The sequence below is a fragment of the Seriola aureovittata genome, chromosome 19 (genome assembly GCF_021018895.1).
Source record: "Seriola aureovittata isolate HTS-2021-v1 ecotype China chromosome 19, ASM2101889v1, whole genome shotgun sequence".
NCBI classification, from domain to species: domain Eukaryota; kingdom Metazoa; phylum Chordata; class Actinopteri; order Carangiformes; family Carangidae; genus Seriola; species Seriola aureovittata.
Window position 1 is genome coordinate 17,899 of NC_079382.1, and position 12,382 is coordinate 30,280.

A 12,382-nucleotide genomic window follows, 5' to 3' on the forward strand; every position below is an offset into this window, starting at 1 on the left:
AAGACAGCAGGAGCCCGATTCCCGGAGCCTCCTCCCTCGACTGCGAGGGGATGGAGGTCACGGGCCTGCTCCGCATGCCTCCAATGGAGCCGCTTGTTGCCGCGCACCTGCACCCCAGGCCGGCAGCAGCTCCATCCAGGGGCCCCAGCCTGCCGTCCAAGTCTGACCATTTCCAGTCAGCCCTGACTGAGAAAACGTACAAGGCGGTGGCGCTCTCGGCCAGAGTGCTCAATGTCCTCTCTCTGCTCACGGCTTACCAGGTCGAGTTGTGTGAGGACTTTGCGCAGTCTCAGGACCCAGCTGCATGGGAGGAAATACCGGTCATCACCGACCTGTGTCTCCGTGTCCAGCACTGCGCAGTCCGGGCCACGGGAGAGTGCTGGGAAATATGGTTCTGCAGGAGCGAGCGCGGTGGCTAGGCCTCGCTAACCTGTCAGATAGGGAGATGCCCATAGTCCCGGAGGGGCTCTTCGGCTCCGCACCGGCCTCTATGCAGAAGCGGTGTGAGGACAAGAAGAAAGAGGATGAAGCTCTCCAGCTCTGCCTCCCTCGTAAGCCCCCAGCTCCTTCTCCTCCTCCTCTTGTGCAGCGACGAGGCTTCACACAGACAGCTCCACAGTTTAAAGCCCCCAAGCTGTCGAAGCCCCAGCCCGCCCCGGCGCCCCTTCATGGTCAGGTAACCCGGCCCGGCTGGCAGAGGAAACCCCCAGCCTCAACCGCAGCCCCGCAGGCCCAGCCCGCGCATGCTGCCCATTCCCAGGCCAGAAAAAAAAAGAAAGTGGGGTGACCGCCTCTCTTCACAGGTGATGCAGCTGGTTGTTCCCCGTTCCCCAGCAAAGGACGCCACCGCACCGCAGATGGCCCCACTCTCGCTGGCGAGGGAGCTGGAGTGTGTGTCCAATCTCTCCCTCAGGTGGGAGAGTTGGAGCGCTCTTCCAGCTTCACCCTGGGTGCTGAGGACGATCTCCGGGGGGTACCGGCTCCAATTTGCTGCCGTTCCCCCGCGATTCGCCAGCATAATTCATTCCCAGGCTCAGGGAGAGTCAGCTCGCGTTTTACAGGAGGAAATCCACTCACTGTTAAACAAGCAAGCGATATGTATAGTACCTCCTGCACAGAGTCAGATCGGTTTTTACTCCAGGTATTTTCTGGTCCCCAAACGGGGGGGAACCGAAATTCGCCCTATTCTGGATCTGCGGGCTCTGAACAAATATCTCAGGAAATACAATTTCAGGATGCTCACACACGCATCTCTGCTGCGTCTGGTGCGTCAGGGCAACTGGTTCACATCTGTCAATCTGAAGGACGCATATTTCCACATTTCAATTTACCCCCCCCCCCACAGAAAGTATCTGAGATTTGCTTTCCAGGGGGTCTGTTACGAGTACCACGTGCTCCCCTTCGGCCTCTCCCTGAGCCCGAGAGTGTTTGTCCGGTGCACGGAGGCAGCGATAGCCCCACTGAGGAGACGGGGCATTCGCCTGCCCACATGCCTCGACGATTGGCTGCTTCTGGCGCAATCAGAGAAGGAAGCCAAGGCGCACACGCATATTCTCACACAGCACCTGCTCAATCTGGGCTTTGTGATGAACGCGGAAAAGAGCATGCTTGTCCTGGCACAGAATATAATCTTTTTGGGATTATTTCTGGACTCGGTGAACTTCACAGCGCGCCTCTTGGCAGAGCGAGTGAAGACATTCAGGACATGCCTCACGCTTTTTCATCCAGGCAGATATGTTCAATTCAGATTGTGTCTGCGGTTACTCGGACTGATGGTGTCAGCCATTCACGTAGTCCGTCTCGGCCGCCTCCACATGAGGGAATTCCAGTTTTGGGTAGCCTCATGCGGGCTTGTGGATCACACCGGAATGCACCAGGACGCTGCGTCATTGGCGTGTTCCGCGCTTTCTGACCCAAGGGGTCCCCATGGGCTCAGTCCTGTCCAGAAGGGTGGTCACTACAGACGCCAGTCTGTCCGGCTGGGGCGGAATACACGAAGGCGAGTCTGTGAGGGGCCGCTGGAGAGTGGCTCTCCAAAAATCCCACATAAATTTCCTGGAACTTTCAGCGGTGTCCCTCTCCCTGAAACACTTCCTCCGGTCCCTCCAGGGCCGTCATGTCCTGGTAAGAATGGACAATACAACGACAGTGGCGTATATCAACCGCCAGGGCAGCTTACGTTCACGTCGGTTACACATGCTGGCATGCAAACTGATCCTCTGGAGCTCCGGCCGTCTCCTCTCTCTGAGAGCGGCGCACGTCCCAGGTGTCCTGAACACGGGCGCGGACCTGTTATCCAAGGGCGATTTGGACACAGTTCGGCCGGGCCGCCGTAGATCTGTCCGCCTCGAGAGAAAACGCGCGGTGTGCGCTGTTTTACTCTCTGCACAGCAGGGATGCTCCTCTGGACGTGGACGCGCTGGCCAGTGCAACACACAGAGAAGAGGCAGAAGGTAGGCCCAACCATGCAAGGTGACAGCCACAAAAGGCTGTGAATAATGTTTCACACAGCTAATGGCAAACCTTGACTTTAATTAAATGGTTGCTGTTTTTGACAGAAAGTGAACTGAAAAGGCGCAGAATGTTTCAGGAATGGGAAGACAGTCCTGACCTTATAAAGCCCGATGAGATACAGCGCTACATGCAGTCACACTTCAGTCTTGAGGATTGCAGTGAAGACGTCCTTGGCTTTTGGAGACGTCACGATTTCCCTCTCCTCTCGATGCTGGCAAGAGCAGTGCTTTGTGTTCCTGCAACCAGCGCATCGAGCGAACGCGCTTTCAGCTCAGCAGGTCGGGGCTGGAAGCGCGTCGAAACAGGCTAAACCCTGGCAAGGTGGATTCCATCCTCTTTCTCCACAGTGCTTCCAAATAGCTGTCATAAATAGGCCTATGGTTTTCAATTTGGAGTTTTCAATTTTCTGTTCTACTACTTCAATTTAAACAATTATTAAGTTCAAAGAAGACCAATTCATTAAAATCTAATAGTGTTAGATCTATTATTGTTAATCTAACAGTAGTAAATAGTAGAGTTCTCAGATCTGATGTTACGGCATGTATGCGCGCTTGATGTCTAATCCAACAAAGAACGACGTAAAAATCGATCTTTCAGTGTCTTTGTTGTTCTTTGGTACTCAATTAATCTATCATTGTATAATTTTTACTGCGAATCTAGCGCACTATACTTGTCATCTATGGCTTACAGTGTCACAAATAAGTTCTCATCGGTAGGTTTGAAAATAAAAGCTCACTGGCGTTTTCTGTTTTTTTTCCTCGGGTCGGGTTGGGTTCAGGTCATTATCAGCGCATATTTTTGTGGGTCGGGCAGGGTGGTTTGGATCTCCTGACGGGTCGGGTTGGGACGGGTGTTAAAAAAAGCCGAGCCGCGCATCACTAATAGACAGATAAGGTAAAAGTGTTGATATGAGCGTCCCGAGTGCAAACTGCAGTCAATTAGGCATAATACTATGTTTAAAATTCATTCAGCGAAATTCAATGTTCACAGTCGAGTCGGCTTCATACACACAATAAGATGGTTAAAACGCTGTCTGGTGCCTTTTTTCATGTCACCTGTCTTTTGTCTCAGGAAAGCCTCAGCATGCTGTTCCCGTGTGTACGTGTGGCAAATGTCAGTATGGACAGATAAGGTCAAAGTGTTGTTCTGAGCGTCCGGAGCGCAAACAGCAGTCTATGAGGCATAATTAGTGCCACGGGTGCTCAGCTCCGAGGCACTCCTCTACAGCTAGAATAGCTGAGAGTGCCTCATAATAAGAGACCGTCCCTCTCTTATTATTCTTCCGCCAAATTTTGGCGCATAACTCGTCCCGCAGCTTTGAGAAAACCCTGGTAATATATACATCAAAACGTGCGTCTTGATCACGAAAGAGGTGCTGTGACTTTTGGTGTTAAAATTCCAATTTTTCCTAAAGTTATTCCCAAAAAACTGGGAATAAATAATGCATTAGGAATGCACTGGAATTTTCTTTAGAAACCCACAAAATTTCACCTTTTTTCTACAAAATTTCACCTTTTTTCTGAGTCACCCAGCTCTCTCATACCTGCGCGTAGAAATGTGATTCAAACTATAAAACGGAGGAAAACTTCTGCTCTCACAAAATGACAGGAACTGTTTTTACATAACATGTAAACTTTTCAAACTGTGAGCACTCAAAGGAGGAGTGCAAATCACTTTTTCTTCAAAGTTAGAGTGAAAGCGTCAGTTGGCTAGAGTGCGTGAAGCAGTAAAAAATAACCTTTATTTTTATTTTTAACTCGAGCTCACGGCCAACCCGTAAAAAGGAGACAAATAATTCTCTCTGAAAATGTAGACATAGTTGTTGGGATTCATAAAATGTAACTTTGAAAGGCAGGGTCTGCACAAAATTTAAACGGGGGTGCCGAGTCCGGCAGCAATACCTGTCTCACTCTCATTGACACCTAATGTAATCGTCTTTTTTTATCAAAAGAATCTCACTCTGTCTTCGCACTGAGCTTACTCACTCATTTTAAGGAATATCTGAATAAAATAGAGACTGTAGAAACTTCTGGCTTCAGTGTCTTTCATGGTCTTTTCGGTTTTTGAAAAGAAGTAACGATTTTCTCATAATTTGCAGTTGTCTGAAGCCATGTAGAAGCCAAATTCTGGGCAGATTTTCACATTGCCATGGCAACGGCAGCTCCTGACCTGTGTGCGTGCATGCGTGCGCCTAGCAACCAGATAACCAACTCTCCAAGCTCCGCTAGCTTTACATTAGCCGCATGTTAGGTCTTAAATTACATTTAGTTAGGTCTTAAATATGTAAGTCCATTTACTGTTTCCTTCGTTGCTTTTTTTTGGTTTTGTTAAAAGAGTGAATGAAGTTGTGACGGTCTCCGCTAAGACAGAGGAAAGGAGAAGCTACTAGCCCTCTCTCGCTGTCACTTCTAGTCGCGTTGCTCTCACCCCTAGTAATGTTAAAGCACTGAAAAAAACATAATAGTGGTAATTTAAATAGCGGTTCATGGGATTTATTAACCCTCAGGGGTTCCTCTGTCCTTTTTTGGACATTTTCCTCACTTTTCTTTTTTGATTTGCTGATCATTTTGGCTGTGTCACAGCTGAAGGTATGGATTTTTGCGAGGAAGTGTCTTTTTTGACATATTTTTAAAAACTTATGTCAGTTACTGTTACAGGTCAATTATACACTGGTAACACATTTTGTAGCCTCTGGGGTTCCTCGCGTCCAAAAAAGGACACACAAAGAAAATGCTATAAAATCATCATATATCAATATTTTTTTCTGCTTTTTTTTTGCATACATCTCTTAAACCACTTCAGTTCTGCTCAAACCTACCAAATGTTTATTAGTTTTCAGGATTTTAACCCTTTAAATGCCAGTTTGAAGACATGTTGCCTCTTGTTTTATTAAAAAAAACAACACAGAATATGAGATATTTCCCACATAATACATGATGGAGGGATGTGACATTGTTTTATATCAGAGTCTTTTATATCAAGAGATTTCTCAAAACCAGAATATGATCAGGGTGACTTTTGAACACTGGAAATAAATCATGTACTCATCCTGGCAGTAGCCCCAGTGGCACTCAAAATTTCCCTGGAATTTTCTAGTATAGTATTTACAATCCATCCAGTGCAATACAATGTTCACAGTGGAGTCGGCTTCATACACACCTTTAACATTGTTAAAATGCAAATTTCACCTCCCCTGTAATTTTTTTTTACTTTTGTTATAAGGTCAATATAAGTTGAATAAATTAACTGGTATTGAAAACTTTTATTTTGCTAACCTACTGGGGTTGATTTTGTGTTTTTTATCTTTGTGAAGGGAAAGAAAAGAGATTTGTTTGAAACTTAATAAAATTATTGGAGAAGACACCAGTAAAGAAAGATTCTTGAAAGTAATATATAACCGAACAAAAATACAAGATGCAAGTAAATAAATTTAACTTTGTTATTCCTTTTACATTGTTGTCCTGAATATTTTCCTGTCACAAGGTTTATATTGTGAGTTAAGATACTTACCATTTTTCTGGGGAATACAGGTTTAGCTCATAGTGTATGAGGCTAACAGTTCCAAATTTCTTTGGAGGCACCACACTATAATTTATTGGTTATTTACTTTAGATTGTAATTACATACATTCTATGGTCATTATTATTTCTATATTGTCTAGCATTTTTATTTAAGCCTGATTGAATATTTAGTGGTAAATCTGACATTTGAGCCAGCTCAACATCAATAGCTAAGAACTCAGGATCCTGATCATTTAAAATTGAAATAGTAGCCCAGTCTAATATTAAGCACATCCGAGGTACTGCTTATCTGGACTCTGCTGGTCAGAACATAATTGGCAACAGAGGGTTACATTATCAGAATGGGCTTCAATCATCAACATAAATAAATCCCAAATCATCTTGATTCCATAGAATTACATCTCAGGAAACATATTTCACAATTCCACCTCCCTCCTCCTCCAGATCCTCAGACAGAGAGGGTATTCTAAATCTTTTCTTAGATTGCTGCACAGTAAAATCCAATTTGTTATCGAACCGATTGCACTTAACAAATCAAGTAAAGAGAAATAGGTATTGTAAGTTGTACTAACTAAAGTATTGTAAGTTGTACTAACTAATGCTTCTTTAGTAGAGTACACTTAAACATGAATTAAAGCAACTAAAACAATCAAGTAGAGTGTACTTGATAACTTACTTTAGATGTACTTTCATTTTAGTTAAGACTACTTAGAATTACCATTTTAATCTACTGAATTATTGCATATGAGATTTACTCTGTCTAGTCCATACAACACACTTATCTAAGTTGGACTAACTTATGTGACATTCTCTGTAATTTAGCATTTCTAAGTTATATTTACTTGAACAGCAATCTTAGCAATCTCTCAGACTTACTTGCTAAAACCATGCAAACCGATTGCACTGAAAAAAGCAAGTAAGTGTTACTACAGTAACCTAAGTGCTTCAAATATCTATACATGAATGAAAAACAGGTTCCAATCTCCTAAAAATAATCCAATTTACAGTTCCAACAAAATAAATCAAGGTAATAACACAGTTGAAATTTCAATTCTATCCATTTTTTTTAAATTATTTTTCTTCCTTTTATATCAACACGTCAACAATACATTCAATTGTTGACTTTCCAGCATCAGAACCATTTCGGAACAAAAATGATACATCTGATTTTGAGGTTCTTATTTTAAACAGTGAGGTAACGGTAAGACAAGCTTAAAGGGATAGTTCAACATTTTTGAAAATTGGCCTATTGCCGTAATCACTATAGTCTTATGAGTAGGTACATTACCTATAATTGTCAGTGTGTGCTGTTCTGAGAACTGTGGGGCAAAGCAGTGGGCTGCTCATTGCACACAATGGAGGTGGACGGTATTGCTTTTCCTCTCCCTCAAAACTAATCAAATACACCATCAAATGACTCCAAAACGCTCTAGTGGACAACTTGTAGCTTGCACGTTCACCACGCTATGAAATAATGAGACAGAGTTGTTTTTAAGCCAAATGCACAGCCGGAACTACATTTCTGATTTACAGTAATTGCTGGGCGGAGTGATTTCAAACAGAGTGTGTTTACTGCTTTTACTCTCGTTATCAAAACAAGTTTGTTGAGAAGAAACCGACTGTTGATCATGACGGACTTTCATTATTTACAACAACACTTTTATCTAACTTTCTGCTGCGTCCATCTGACGATACCGCAACTGCAAGGCTGCAAGCAATAACTACGGCACTGTCTTAGGTGCGCACTGTGTCACTCCACTCAGTGGTTTACTCAAGAAAGTAGTTCAGAGTATTTTCTTCATGTGTCGTAATATTACATAATTATACGTTATTATTTCATAGCGTGGTGAACGTGCAAGCTACAAGTTGTCCACTAGAGCGTTTTTGAGTCATTTGATGGTGTATTTGATTAGTTTTGAGGGAGATGTAAGAGCCATACATGTAAGTTTGCATATTCACAGGCGTGGTTTGTATGGGCACACTGCATTGGCACTTTGGTGGAGGGTGTGTCACTGTGGGTTGTACTCCGAGATTATTTCTAACTCCACTCACCTGTTCACTTTTTCGTTTTGGCTTTGGACCATGGTGTGGGGTGAATGTCGGAAGTGAAACTCTCTATTGACCGCTTCGCTTTGAAACATTACATGATGAAATCTGTGTGCTTTGTTTTGTTATCTTTAATATTACGTCTGTAAGTTATTGGAGCTGCATCGCTATGATGAAGTAATAAATGTGACAGAGCCTCGGAAAACAAGAATGGATGTTTATTGTGCGCGTCAACAATTATCTTCCGTATTTAGCCCACTGCGGCTCATTGAACATTAAGTGATCGCCAGTTTAGCCGCAATATTAGTCAACAGAGAAGTCGTTCTGGAGTGTTGATCCACGGAAAGTTTCGTTGAAGTTGGATTTCTGGGATCATTTTGGACGCTTCAATCAAGGAAATTGGAGCGCGCTGAGTGGAGCGCATCAGTTCATTCATCGCCAGTGTTTCATTCATTCAACCACCTGCCCGCCTACTACGGCTCGCTCATTACAGCAGCTGAAATAAGGTATGGCTACACACACGTGCTACGCAACAGGTTATAATCTATTCCCCTGGCAGGCTTTAGCAGTATATCCACAGAAGGTGGTTGTACTGTTTTCTTGTTTTAAAGCAGTTTGTTATTTTCGTGTCATCGATGCGGTTGGAGCCTTTGGCTCGGGAGTGCCGCCGTAGTTCTTGTATTAAGGCTGCTTGTCTTGTTCAAGACTAACGGTATTTAGGTGCATAAGTACCCACCGCTAGTATGCACAGAAGACTAGGGTGAGACGGATAGTTTAGCTTTCTACTAGGCAGTTTAGGGGGAATAAATTTGACTTATTTGCCTGTTGGTTTATCATTTGGATAATTGCTGTGTGGCCAATGCCTTTTTTCCCCCCATGTAAAGTGACGTCATTAAAGCGGTATGAAGTGATGATGGCATTTGGCTGTGGATGGATTTGGTATTATTATTATTGTTCATTCACAAGTAAATATGGATTCAAGTGGATTAAAGTCTGGTCCTGATGTCAGTCAAAGAGATGAAAATAAAAGAACATCAAGACCTTCTGTGAAAGCAATGCAAAATCAAATTGAAAGACTTCAAGCAGATCGACAAGCTAAAGTTAACAAAATTAAAGTTGCTATAAAGGCAATTAAAGGGCTTATGCAAATTGATGACAATGCTCCAAGTGTCCAGTCTCAGCTTGAAAATGCATGTGTGTTGCTTGAGGACGCAGGCCAACTTCATGAAGCTGTGATTCAGCTGCTTCCTCAAGAAGAACAAGTAAAACAAAATGCTTGGTTTTCGAGCATACTGGCGTATAACAGTGGATTCATGGAGGATGTAAAAAGATGGCTTTCTGAGGTAGGTAGGCAAACTAAACAAGGTGCAGCACAGATAGTCACAGGTGACGCTCTGACAATACCCCCTCAGTCACATCCACCTTGTGTTGAACCACTTGAAGCACAAATTAATGAAGGTCAGTCTTGCGTTCCAAATCCGCCAGAAGATAAGGTGGGAAACTCTGCTGCAATGGATGATGTTCAACCGAATGATAGTGTCTCTAATGTTGCAAGCAGATCCACAAAGGCAAGAAGCTCAACAGGAAGTAAGTCTAGTGTTTCATCTACCTCATCAGCACGTATTAAAGCTGAGGCAGACATGGCAGCGCTCATTGCTCGCCAAAGGCTGTTGAATAACAAACATGCATTGGAAGAGCAAGAGGAGCAGCTTAGAAAAAAGAAAGAGCAGCTTGATTTGGAGACGGAAATAGCTGAAACGATGGCTAAAGTAAATGTGTTGAAAGCCTCTGAAGGCTCTAGAGCTTCTGGTGCTAAAGATGGAATGAATTCTTATTTGGAGAGAGAGCAAAGGAAGGTTCCAACTTTGAATGTTGATGCAGAGACATTTGTGTCAGCGGCTGTTGGGCAGCCATCTCAGTATCTTTCAGCAGGTGACCAGCCACAAGTCACATTTTCAAAACCTAAGATGCAACAAGGTAGGATGCATGGTGCACAAGCAGGTCATTGGGTTCAGTCATATGCTGAAAACCCTGCACCTATGGTGCAAAGCAGCACCGATCATGATCGCTTAATAACAGTCTTGGAGAAGCAGAATGAAATTACATCCTTGCTGGTTGAGCAGCAGTCTCTCTCGTTCCTTCCAAGACGGGACATTCAGATTTTTGACGGGGATCCTCTGCAATTTCAAACTTTCCTGATGGCATTTGAACATAGCATTGAAGAAAAGACAGCCAGTGCTAAAGACTGCTTATACTATCTCGAGCAGTACACAAGGGGGCAACCTAGAGAGCTGGTCAGGAGCTGACAGCATATGTCTCATGATCAAGGATATGCTAAGGCTAAGTGCTTGCTACGAGAACACTTTGGCAATTCATCCATAATCGCTTCTGCCTACATGGATAAGGTTCTCACATGGCCCATGTTGAAATCAGAGGACTTGAAAGCCCTGCAGGCATATAGCTTTTTATTAAGAGGATGCTGCAATGCTATGGGAGAGATTGGGTCCGGGCATGAGTTGGATGTCACTGCTAATATGCAGACAGTCATTAAAAAACTGCCCTATAAGCTCAGGGATGCTTGGAGAAACGTAGCCTGTGATTTACAAGATAAGTTGCATCGCAGAGTGACTTTTCATGACATTGTCGAATTCATTGAAAGGCAAGTAAAAATTGCAAGTGACCCATTATTTGGAAATATACAGGATTTTCCGGCAGTAACAAGGAAGGAGGTGAGAAATGTAAAGTTTCAGCCTTATTCTAAAGCGAAAGGAAGTAGTTTTGCAACTACTGTTGCTACGGTGGACAAAAGGGTCGTGCCTAGCATGAAGAGAGAAAGGGCTTCATCTGTTGTAAAGGTTTGCTTGTTTTGTGGAGCTGGACATACGTTGGATCTGTGTCGTCTATTGGAAAGGAAGACACATGGCGAGAAGATGTTTTTTCTCAAAGAAAATGGGGTGTGCTTCGGCTGTCTGTGCATTGGGCACAGGAGCAAAGATTGTCGTAAGCGTCTTTTGTGCAAGGTATGCAGTCTGAAGCATCCCACCCTGTTGCATGTCCACTCTAAGGAAAAGGAAACTGATTCAGAGCAAGCCAAAAGGGCGCCAGAGACAGCAAACATGAATGCCTTGATTTCTGTACAAACCAGTGGTCTTACTGGGGCCGGTGAGCGTGATTGCACTCTCTCCATACTTCCAGTGCAAGTGAAATCTAAGAAAGGGGACGAAACATTGATCACTTATGCCTTCCTGGATCCTGGGAGTTCAGCATCATTCTGTACTGAAGCACTCATGAACAGGCTGAATCTCACAGGGAGAAGAACAGGCATTCTCCTACGAACAATGGGTCAGGAGAAAGTGGTGAACAGTCACATGGTTTCAGACTTGGAGGTAGCTGGGTTGGACACAAACTGTTTTTGTGAGCTACCTGATATATTCACACAGAAAAGCATGCCTGTTCATCAAGGCAACATTCCTAGGCGGGAAGATCTTCAGAGATGGCCTCACCTTGAACATGTGAAGATAACAAAAATCGACTCAGGAGTGGACCTGCTGATTGGAACAAATGTCCCCAAGGCCCTAGAGCCGTGGGAGGTTGTTCGAAGTGTGGATGGCGGTCCCTATGCAGTCAAAACTTTGTTGGGCTGGACCGTGAATGGTCCTCTCAGAGGAAACTGCAAAAGTGACACTGCTTGTGTGCAGCGACATGTCACTGTTAATAGGATTTCTGTTGCAAGGCTTGAAGAATTGTGGGAGCAGCAGACAAAGGCTGATTTCCCGGAGTGTGCCCAGGATGAGCAGCTTGGATTGTCGGATGAAGATCGTCATTTCATGGAGTCAGTCACTAAGTCTGTTACATTGGTTGATGGTCATTACAGTGTCGGGTTACCTTTGAGACAAGATGATGTAAAAATGCCCAACAATAAGACCGTTGCAGAACAACGTGCTCTGAATCTCAAAAGGAGGTTTAACCGAGACCGTTTATTCCATGCTGATTACACCAGCTTCATGAGTGACATGCTTTCCAAGGGCTATGCTGAGAGGGTGCCAGCTGAGGATCTGGATCGGTGTGACGGTAGGGTATGGTATATACCGCACCATGGGGTGTACCATCCTCAGAAGAAAAAGATGAGGGTTGTTTTCGACTGTGGTGCTGCGTTCCAAGGGACGTCTTTAAATGCTCAGCTTGTGCAGGGACCTGACCAGCTCGCTGGTTGGAGTGATAACCAGGTTCAGAAAGGAGCCTGTCGTACTTATGGCAGACATTGCTGCTATGTTCCATCAGGTTAGAGTACCAAGTGTTGA

At 44.2% G+C, this 12,382-nt stretch overlaps 1 pseudogene; it reads left to right on the forward strand.

Annotated features, from left to right (window-relative positions):
- The first annotated feature begins 445 nt into the window (after positions 1–445).
- LOC130160733 (uncharacterized) lies at positions 446–2,476 on the forward strand (annotated as a pseudogene).
- Positions 2,477–12,382: the final 9,906 nt, after the last annotated feature.